Source organism: Sus scrofa, unplaced genomic scaffold, assembly GCF_000003025.6.
Source record: "Sus scrofa isolate TJ Tabasco breed Duroc unplaced genomic scaffold, Sscrofa11.1 Contig13, whole genome shotgun sequence".
NCBI lineage: Eukaryota > Metazoa > Chordata > Mammalia > Artiodactyla > Suidae > Sus > Sus scrofa.
The window spans coordinates 27,805-38,135 of record NW_018084857.1 but is presented as its reverse complement, the minus strand read 5'-3'; the positions used below and the strand labels follow the sequence as shown (position 1 = coordinate 38,135).

Below are 10,331 nucleotides of genomic sequence, written 5' to 3'. Positions count from 1 at the left end.
ACACATGCACCCGCATGTTCATTGCAGCACTATTCACAATAGCCAGGACATGGAAACAACCCAGATGTCCATCAACAGATGTTTGGATTCGGAAGATGTGGTATATATACACAATGGAATACTACTCAGCCATAAAAAGAATGACATAATGCCATTTGCAGCAACATGGATGGAACTAGAGAATCTCATACTGAGTGAAATGTTTTGGTGTGTTTTAACTGGCACCAGCCCCATCCTCCACTCTCCAGATCCATGGTAGCTTTGAAAACTAACAACTCCCAATCACAGTGAAAACTAGCAGGCTGCCAGCTCCAGGAGGGGACAGAACGAGGGTTAGAGTTTTTCCTAAGCTCCATTACCAGAGAATTACCATTATTTGATCTGACTGATGATTCCTTGGAACCCCTACTTTAAGGCTATGTATTTGACCTTAGCGAGAGTTCAACCACTGTCAGAAGGCTTCTTTGAGAGCACTTGTCTCGAAAATTACAGGCAATTGTTTAAATTTACAGCTGCCTGAGGCAGGGAATACTAGTGGGGACAGACAATAGACCAGCCAAATAATATAAAAGAAAAAACTGGGGAATGAAATATTCACAGGGGCTTTGAAAAGTTCTTAGGAAGCTAAAAGTCCACCAATGCCTAAAAATGAAAAAAAGGAAAATAAAAATCTCTCCCGGTTTTCTCACATTGATTCTGTGTTTAGGCACTCCTTTATTGCCTAGCCAGGCAAGTTACAACTCTGCCTTCACCTTCACTTCCTGTTTGTGCAGACCTTAGAGATCAGCCAGAAAGGAAGGCTCAGACACTTCTCAGGTCCTTTCTGAGCATGCGTCATGCCTAGGCTATATGCATGTCTATACACATAAACGTACCACCATACACAAGTACATTTGAATGCCCTAATTTCTCAGAGAAACTCTTTCCCTAAGCTTTTGGCAGGTTTATTATTATCTCTCAACCATATCTTTTGCCCTAAGCTACAGTATTTTGTTCATTTGTTGTACAATTTTTTGAGGAATGCTACCTGTGTAGGCAATTTTCTGGCCTGAGCAAATTCCAAATTATGTTAAACAGACAAGCACCTCCTATCAATCTTTCAGGTGATACCTAAGACAGGTCAAAGCAGACAAATGTAAGTCACCGTAAATAAGGTCTTCTCTACTCCCTTTAGCCAGGGACAAAGGTTGAAGGCTGCTTTCTTCAAGACTGCTACCAAGGCTGGGGAATGGTGCAGGTCAAGACAAGTAAAATGTTGCAATGCTTTCCTACCAATTTAAAGTTGGCTTTTCTTGATTCATTATTCTCTTTGTTGCTGTAAACCTCCGTTTTCAACAGTTCTGACTATGGTGGTTCTTACATTTTTTGCTTTATTTTTTTCAGTGTTTCTATGGAGGGATAGGCCCCTGGAACTATCTAATCTGACATTTTTTACTGATGTCACCCCTTTAGTAAGGCAAGTCTATAACTAATGAATTATTTGTTTTTGTTTAGCTCAAAATAAGTTCATTTCCCCTTTGTCTTTGAAGGATAGTTTTATTGGATATAGAATACTTCATTTGACTTTTATTTTTCTCTCAGAATTTGAATATATCCTCCTACCAAAACAGGAGGGGAGGGGAAGGCATGACCATTAAAAGAATGACAGCCATTGAGAAGAACAGTGGTTAGAACATTGACAAAAAGTGGTGAGAGCCTATTAGGCCAAAGATGGTAGAAGATTCAACTTCCAGTAGATCTTGAAACTCATTACATGCTCATTGTAACACATTAGCATGCTGAATGACATACTTACAGGTGCCATGGCAGTTCCAAGGCTGACCATTAGAGGCCAAAAAACTGGGCAGTGGCCCAATTCCTGGAAATGCCTACCCCTTCCCCAAAATAGTTGGAATAATCCTCCCACTTGTTAGCCCATATAATTATCCAGACCATAAAAACTAACAACCCCACATGTCAAGCCAGCTCTCCCTTTCTGAGAAAGTCCTCATTCTGTCTATGGAATATGTATCTTTCTAAATAAGTTCACTTTCTCTTTACTATGGCTTGCTCTTTTCTTTCCTGCACAAAGCCACGAGCCCTCACTTGGAAGCCTCTCCCAGAAATTTACCCAAGACCCAAGACATGACCATCCATTAACATGCCATTTTCTTGCAACACTACTGCCTCCATGGTTTCTGATGAGAAATCAGCTCTTAATATTATTTAGACAAAAAGACGGATCTTCATCAAAATTAAAAACTTTTGTGCAGCAAATGGCATAATCAAGAAAGTAAAAAGATAACCTACAGAATAGAAGAAAATATTTGCAAACCACATCCCTGAGAAGTGTTTGATATAGAGAATGTAGAAATAACTTGTATAATTCAACAACCAAAAGCAACTCTTATTTAAAAAATTGGCGAAAGACTTGAATAGACATTTCCCTAACATGATTACTCTTCAACACCTGTAGTCATGAGGAAGATGAAATGTGGTGAGTTTTTCTATTGGAGGAGAATGCAAACTGGTGATCTGTATCAGAGTCCTATGAACTGTTAACATTACATCACTTGCAATTTTCTGAAACCTTATCTTTTCTGCTGAGTTCCTTAAATTAATGTCAGGGTTTCAGAAATGCAGCATCTACCAATCCTCATGATTATTTCAAGTATGAAAGTAGAATTAAATAAATTATATTATATACTAGAATGTCAAAGCTCTGTGTTTATGGGGAAATCTGATTTCTTAAAGATTGACTTGAAGAAATATATCTATGAGCAATTTTTTAAGCTGTTAATGTGCAAAGATCGTTTGGTAGAATGTCATCATCCCTAAAACAGCCTGACGCCTCACAACAAACACCATCATTTTATTTTTATTTTTTAATTTATTTATTATTACTTTTTTTTCTTTTTAGGACCCAACCTGTGGCATATGGAATTTTCCAGGCTAGGGGTCGAATCAGAGCTGCAGCAGCCAGCCTACATCACAACTACAGCAATGCCACATCAGAGCCACACCTGTGACCTATGCCACAGCTTGAGGTAATGCTGGATCCTTAACCCACTGAGTGAGGCCAGGGACTCATGGACACTATGTTGGGTTCTTAACACACAGAGGCACAAGAGGAGCTCCCACTTTTACTTTAAAATGAAGTAAAATACTAATAATGGCTTGGAGTTCTTTGATATAAAACAAGAGAATCAACACAAACTTAGGTCACTGCTGAAAGTTGAAACCCATGGGTGCACACACTTGTATATCAATATAAAATATTTTTCATAATAGAAATTTTTCATAATAGAAGATAAGTTGGTGAAAATACATCTGCTGGAGGAACATCGATATTGACTATTTCCACAGAATTCTTATCAAAGCAAGGCTTCTTTGACACAGAGTTAACTTTTTGTTCTGGGAGGAAAGAATATCACAAAGATTACAAACATATATGATACTCTATGAATTATTAATAGTTCATGACTAAATAAATATTCATAATAAATTTCAGGAAGATATCATTAATAATAACAGATAATCAGCATCTAGTATGATGTTCATCATATGATACAGTTCCTTGCAAAAACTCTGTTGAAGTTTATTAGCCATTATAGTCAATCAGCCACAATGTGTGAACTTTGGCATTTATGAAAATATCCACAGGGTACCTATGTCTTCAGTCATTAAAATTCAGGTTATGTCCTAAGTGGGGGTGGCTGCCAGCATGTCCTGAGAGCAGAACTTCATCCCATGGAGCTAATGTGAGGCTTATCATCTTGGCTTCCATAAACCCAGTGCGCCTGCATCAGCCCTGAAATGCTGCCACCTTCCCTGGCACTCTCAGGTCAAGAAGAATAAAATCCTTGAGCTCAAATGGACTTCAGAGCTTATCTGACTCACCACCTCATTCAGGACACTAAATTGAAGGAGGCCAATATATTTTAGCAAGTAGAAATTCATCTCTTCCAATTTCCCCATGAGGCTAGCCATTGTAATTTTAAAAGTTGACAAATGTACTAATTTATTTATGGTATCATGTTACCTCAAAAGGAACCTGTCCTGGAGTTCCTGTCATGGCTCAGTAGTTAGTGAACCCGACTAGCATCCATGAGGATGTGGGTTCGATCCCTCACCTCACTCAGTGGGCTAAAGGATCCAGCATTGCCATGAGAGTGGTGTAGGTTGCAGACACATCTCAGATCCTGCATTGCTGTGGCTCTGGCATAGGCCGGTGTCTACAGTTCCAGTTGGACCCCTAGCCTGGGAACCTCCATATGCTGTGGGTGTGCCCCAAAAAGACAAAAGGACCAAAAAAAGGAATCTGTCCTTTTGTTTCTTCTGCAGCAGTAGACTCTCACTCTTCCACCTCTGTCCTGAAGTTCACATCTGTGAAACCATTCAGAGAAGAATTTCTAAAGTTGAGAACATGTTAGCAAAAGAAAATAAAAACATAAAAAAGAGGATATTGTAGTAATTCACTTCTCACTGTAGTAGTACTTCCAAACTGGAAATCAATTCTAAGAGTATTAATAGGGGAATCGTTAAAGTAATACAAGTCAGTCGTTTACTGGGCATTTCAATGAAGTGACATTTCTAGGAATTGGAGATGCAGTAATAAACTGTGGAGCTACATCACTCATCTCATGACCATTATAAGTAACATCAATTTAAGTGCAGCTTTACTGGTGTGAAATGTAGAAAAGTTGGCATTTAAAAAGCACAATGGGATTGGTGGCATCTCTGCAGGGCCAGGACAAAGGTTTGATCCCTGGCCTGGCATAGTGGGTTAAAGATCCAATGTTGCCATACCAGTAGCACAGGTCACAACTGTGGCTTGGATCTGATCCCTGGCCCAGAAACTCCATAAGCCTTCAGGGCATCCAAAAAAGAAATGAAACATGAAAAAATGAAAAGAAAGTATGTAGGAGTTCCTGCTGTGACAAGGTGGGTTTAGAATCTAACTAATCGAAGCAGAGGCACCAGTTCAATTCCTGGCCTGGTGCAGTGGGTTAAAGGATCTGGCTTGCTGCAAGGCATGGGGTTGCAGCTGTGGCTGGAATTCAGTCCCTGGCCTGGGAACTTCCATATGCCTTCGATGCAGCCATTTAAAAAAAATTGTGTAACTTTGTGCCAACAGGAGTATCTGTTTCCATGCTCTGTTTCCAAATGCAGGGTTTAAATCTTGCTGCTGGAGTAGAAGGAATGAACGCCTTTATTATGATCTCTTATTCTTGTGGGAGAAGGCAGGTCTCTGCTTGACATTTTTTCCTCCACCCATCGTAGGATCAAAACTTAAGTTTCCTGTAGTTGTTGCTGTCAATGCTGGACAGAGTCATTTCAATAAAGTATAACCTTATTTTATCAAATGTTGATAAAATAACAGTAGTCCTGTGTAGAGATTGCCAGAATCCATTCTACAAGAATTCTGCTTCTTCTGGTCTACTCATGAATTTCTTCCCCTGCTCAAACTAGTAAAGAAATTCCTATGAAATTACCCCCAACACCAACAGAAGGAAAACTGGAAAATTCACAAATATGCACACAGTAACATGCTCTTAAACAACCAGTGGGCTAAAGTAAAGATCACAAGACAAATTAGAAGACACAAATGAAAGAAACATAAACATGCTTTACCGAAATTTTTGTGATGCAGTGAAATATGCTCAGAAGGAAATTTGTAGCTTTAAATGCCTATGTTCCTACATTAAAAAATGTCTCCAATTAGCCACTTAAATTGGCACCTTAATTAAAGCACTTGGAAAAACTCCAAACTAGCAGAAGGAAGGTAATAATGAAGATTAGAGTGGAGATAAAGAACAGAGAAACAAGAGGGAAAATAAATGAACCTAAGATATTTTCAAAGAGCAACAAAATTGACAAATCTTTGAGAAAAGACTCCGATTAAAATAAGAAACAAAAGTGAGGAAATTACTACAGACCTTAATACCAAAGATAGCATTGAACTATACTCTTAAAAATGGTTAAAATAATGAGGAATTCCCATCATGACTCAGCGGAAACGAATCTGACTAGAATCCATGAGGACACAGGTTTGATCCCTGGCCTCACTGAGTGGGTTAAGGATCCAGCATTGCCATGAGCTGTGGTGTTGTAGACATGGCTCAAATCCTGAATTGCTATGGCTGTGGTGCAGGCTGGTAGCCATAGCTATAATTCGACCCCTAACTTGGGAACCTCCATGTTCCACAGGTGAGGCCCTAAAATGACTTAAAAAAGAAAAAAGAGAGAGTTAAAATGATGAATTTCATGTTATGTAAATGTACCTCAATGAAAAAGCTTACATTTGTGTGGATTCACACCTACAATCTGTCCTGTTCCTTTGATCTATGTGTTTGTGTGTGGTTAACCTCTTACTATTACCATACTGTCTTGATAACTGTGATTTTATAGTAAGTCTTAAAATCAGATTTTCTTCTTTTCAAAATTATTTTGGCTGTTCAAGTTCCTCTCACTTTCTATATAGAATTTAAAATTAAGTTGTCAATATATACAATGAGTGATCCTGGGGTTTTGACTGGAGTTGTGTTAAATCTATAGATCACTTTTTTTAAAATTAGCATCTTAACCATATTTAATTTTTCAATCCATGATCATAATATATCTCTCCATTTATTTAGATTTTTAGACGTCTTTTGATCTTCTTCATTCGCTTTTTTTTATTTTTAAGCATATAGCTCCTGCACACATTTCAGGTTTATATCAAAGTATTTCCTTTTCTTAATAAAAGGTATTTTAAAAACAGATTTATGAGAAGCGCCAGGGTCTTCTCTGAGTTTCTCTGTCTTCTAGGTTCGCGTTCGTTGCGCAGTTACGATGCCTCGTGGAAGCCGAGCCGCAGTTTCCACATGGCCCCTCCGGCTAGCCGGGCACCTCAGATGAGAGCTGCACCCAGGCCAGCGCTGGCAGCTCAGCCACCAGCAGCAGCTCCACCATCTGCTGTTGGCTCCCCTGCTGCTGCACCTCAGCAGCCAGGTCTCATGGCCCAGATGGCAACCACTGTAGCCGGCGTGGTTGTGGGTTCTGCCGTCGGCCACACGATAGTCATGCGATCACTGGGGCTTCGGTGGAGGAAGTAGTGCTGAGCCTCAAGGCCTGACATCACTTACCAGGAGCCTCAGGAGCCAGCCAGCACAGCAGCAGCAGATTGGCCATGCTTCTATGAGGTGAAACAGTTTTGGAGTGTGCCAGAACCAGGGTGACCTTAAGCTTTGTGAGGGTTTCAGCGAGGTGTTGAAACAATGCAGACTGGCAAATGGATTATCTTAATCAAGAAGCTCCATTGAAGACATGAAAAATCACCCCCATGACCTGGTTGATTTAGCATAAAAATGTGATTGATCATGAAGATATAAAGTGTGAAATCAAGATTAAACCTCTCCTCTATCACTAATAGCTTTCGTGCTTCAGAATTGCAGTGGAGGAGGGTATTCTTCTGATGTGGAAGTTCATTGAGTATTGAGTTTGGGGCTGGGCAGATGTTTATGTGGCCTCTGAAACATGCTTTTCTGATGTTATTGTTTGTGAATTAATTAGAATAAAGAGATTTTCTTTCAAAAAAAAAAAAAAAAACCAGATTTATACATTAATATTGTATAAATTGCATTTTAATTTCTGTATGTTGACCTTTTATTTTTCTTTTTCATTTCTGGCCACCCTGCAGCATATGAAGTTCCTGGGCCAGGGATCAGATCCAAGCCAGAGTTGTGACCTAAGTCACAGCAGCAGCAATTCCAGATCCTTCACCCACTGTGCTAAACGGGAGATTGAACCTCAACCCAGTTCTCCCAAGATGCTGCCGATCCCTGTTGTGCCACACCAGGAACTCCATATGTTGACCTTTTATTAGGCAACTATGCTAAATTCACTTGTTAAGTCTAGGAGCCTTTAAAAATAGACTCTAGAGACTTCTACTTTAATGATCATGTCATCCGTTCCAATCTATATGGTTTTTTCTCCCCTTGCTTTATCGTACTGGCTAGTCAGCTATGATGTTAAAAAAATGTATCTTTGCTTTGTTCTTGATCCTGGGGTAAAATATGAAACCTTTCATACTAATCCTGATGTTAATTATAGATTTTTTGTAGGTACCATTTATTAAGGAAGTTCTTTCTATTCCTAATATACTAGAGGGGTTTTTTTGGGGGTAGCACCCTGCAGCTTATGGAATTCCCGGGCCAGGGATCAGATCTGAGCCAAAGTTGCGACCTACACCAGAGCTGTGGCAATGCCAGCTTCTTTAACCCACTGTGCCGGACAAGGATCAAACCTGCATCCTGGCACTGCAGAGATGCTGCCAATCCCATTGTGCCAGAGGGAACGCCTACCAGAGTTTTTATGATGAATGGATTTGGAGTTTTTCAATTGATTTCAATTTTTTTTATATCAATTAATTTTGAATTTTTTTGTCCAGGGATCAGGATACTATAACTCACAGGCCAAATCCTGCTCATCAACTGTTTCTGTAGAGGCCATAAGCTAAAAAAATTTTAAAAAATGTTTTTACAAATTTTTAAAGGATTGTAAAAAGAAGAAGAATATAATACACTACAAAAACTGTATGACACCCAGTGGGCCCTAATTAAACTCAAAAGCTTCTGCACAGCAAAGGAAATCATTTAAAAAAAAAGACAACCTACAGAATGGGAGAAAATTTTGCAACGGACTCAACTGACAAAGGTTTAATCTCTAAAATATACAAACAACTCATACAATTCAATAGCAAAAAAACAAACAACCCAATTGAAAAATGGGAAGAAGGCCTAAAAAGACATTTCTCCAAAGAAGGCATATAGATGGCCAGCAGGCACAAGAAAAAATGCTCAGCATCACTAATTATTAGAGAAATGCAAATCAAAACTACAATGAGATACCACCTCCCGCCAGTTAGAGTGGCCATCATTAACAAGTCAACAAATAACTGCTGGAGAGGATGTGGAGAAAAGGGAACCCTCCTACACTGTTGATGAGAATGTAAATAGGTAAAACCAGTATAAAAAACAATAAGGTAATATCTCAGAAAACTAAATATGGAACTACCATATGACCTACTCCTGAGCATATATCCAGACAAAAAAAAATTCATTGAAAAAGATACATGCACCTGTATGCTCATGGCAGCACTATTCACAATAGCCAAGACATGGAAACAATCTAATTGCCCATCTGAATGGGTGTTTAGGAAGATGTGGTGCATATATACAATGGAATACTACTCAGCCATAAAAAGGACCAAATAATGCCATTTGCAACAACATGTATGTACCTAGAGACTCTTCTACTGAGTGAAGTAAGTCAGAAAGAGAAGACAGACCCCATATGATATAACTTACATGTGGAGTCTAAAATATGGCACCAATTATCTATCTACAAAACAGAAAAGATCATGGACATGTAGGACAGAAGAGTGTATGTAGTGGGGCTGGGAGGGACTGGGATGAATTGGGAATCTCAGGTTAGTAGATGAAAACTCTTGCATTTGGAATGGATAAGCAAGGAGATCCTGCTGTATAGCACAGAGAACTATATATCTAATCACTTGTGATGGAACATGATGGAGGATAATGTGAGAAAAAGAAGGTATATATATATTGTGTGTGTGTGTGTGTGTGTGTGTGTGTGTGTGACTGGGTTACTTTGCTGTACAGCAGAAATTGACAGAACATTGTAAATCAATCATATTTTTTAAAAGGTGTAAGTTCTATCCCTAGATTCTTATGTTTTTAAATACGAGGATATATATGGCTATCTAGTTGTTCTAGCACTATTTGTTGAAGAGACCATCTTTTCTCCATTGTATTTCCTCAAGATCAGTTCACTATACTTACGTGAGTCTCTCTCTGGGTTCTTTATTCTGTTTCAATGATCTGTTTGACCGTTCTTTCACCAGTACCACATGGTCTTGATTACTATAGCTTTATCATAAGTCTTGAAGTCAGGCAGTGTCAGTCCTCCAACTTTACTCTCCTCCTTCAATACTGGCTATTCTGGGTCTTTTTCCATTCTGGATAAACTTTAGAATCACTTAGTTAATATCCACAAAATAAGGCCAGCATTTTCGAAGAGACTGCATTGAATCTATAAATCAAGTTTCAAAGGGCCAACATCTTGCCAATATTGAGTTTCCCATGCATGGACATGAAATATCTCTACATTTACCTAGTTCTTTATTTTTTTCATCAGAGTTTTATAGTTTTTCTTGTATCGATCTTGAATGAATTTTGTTAGATTTATACCTAAGTATTTGATTTCTTGAGGCTAATGTAAATGGCAATGTGTTTTAAATTTCAAATTCTACTTGTTTATTGCTACTACAAAGAAAGTGTTAGTTTTAG

General features: G+C 38.7%; 1 pseudogene; it reads left to right on the top strand.

Annotated features, from left to right (window-relative positions):
- Window positions 1-6,813: 6,813 nt before the first annotated feature.
- Window positions 6,814-7,569, top strand: LOC110258133 (annotated as a pseudogene).
- The last annotated feature ends 2,762 nt before the right edge of the window (window positions 7,570-10,331 follow it).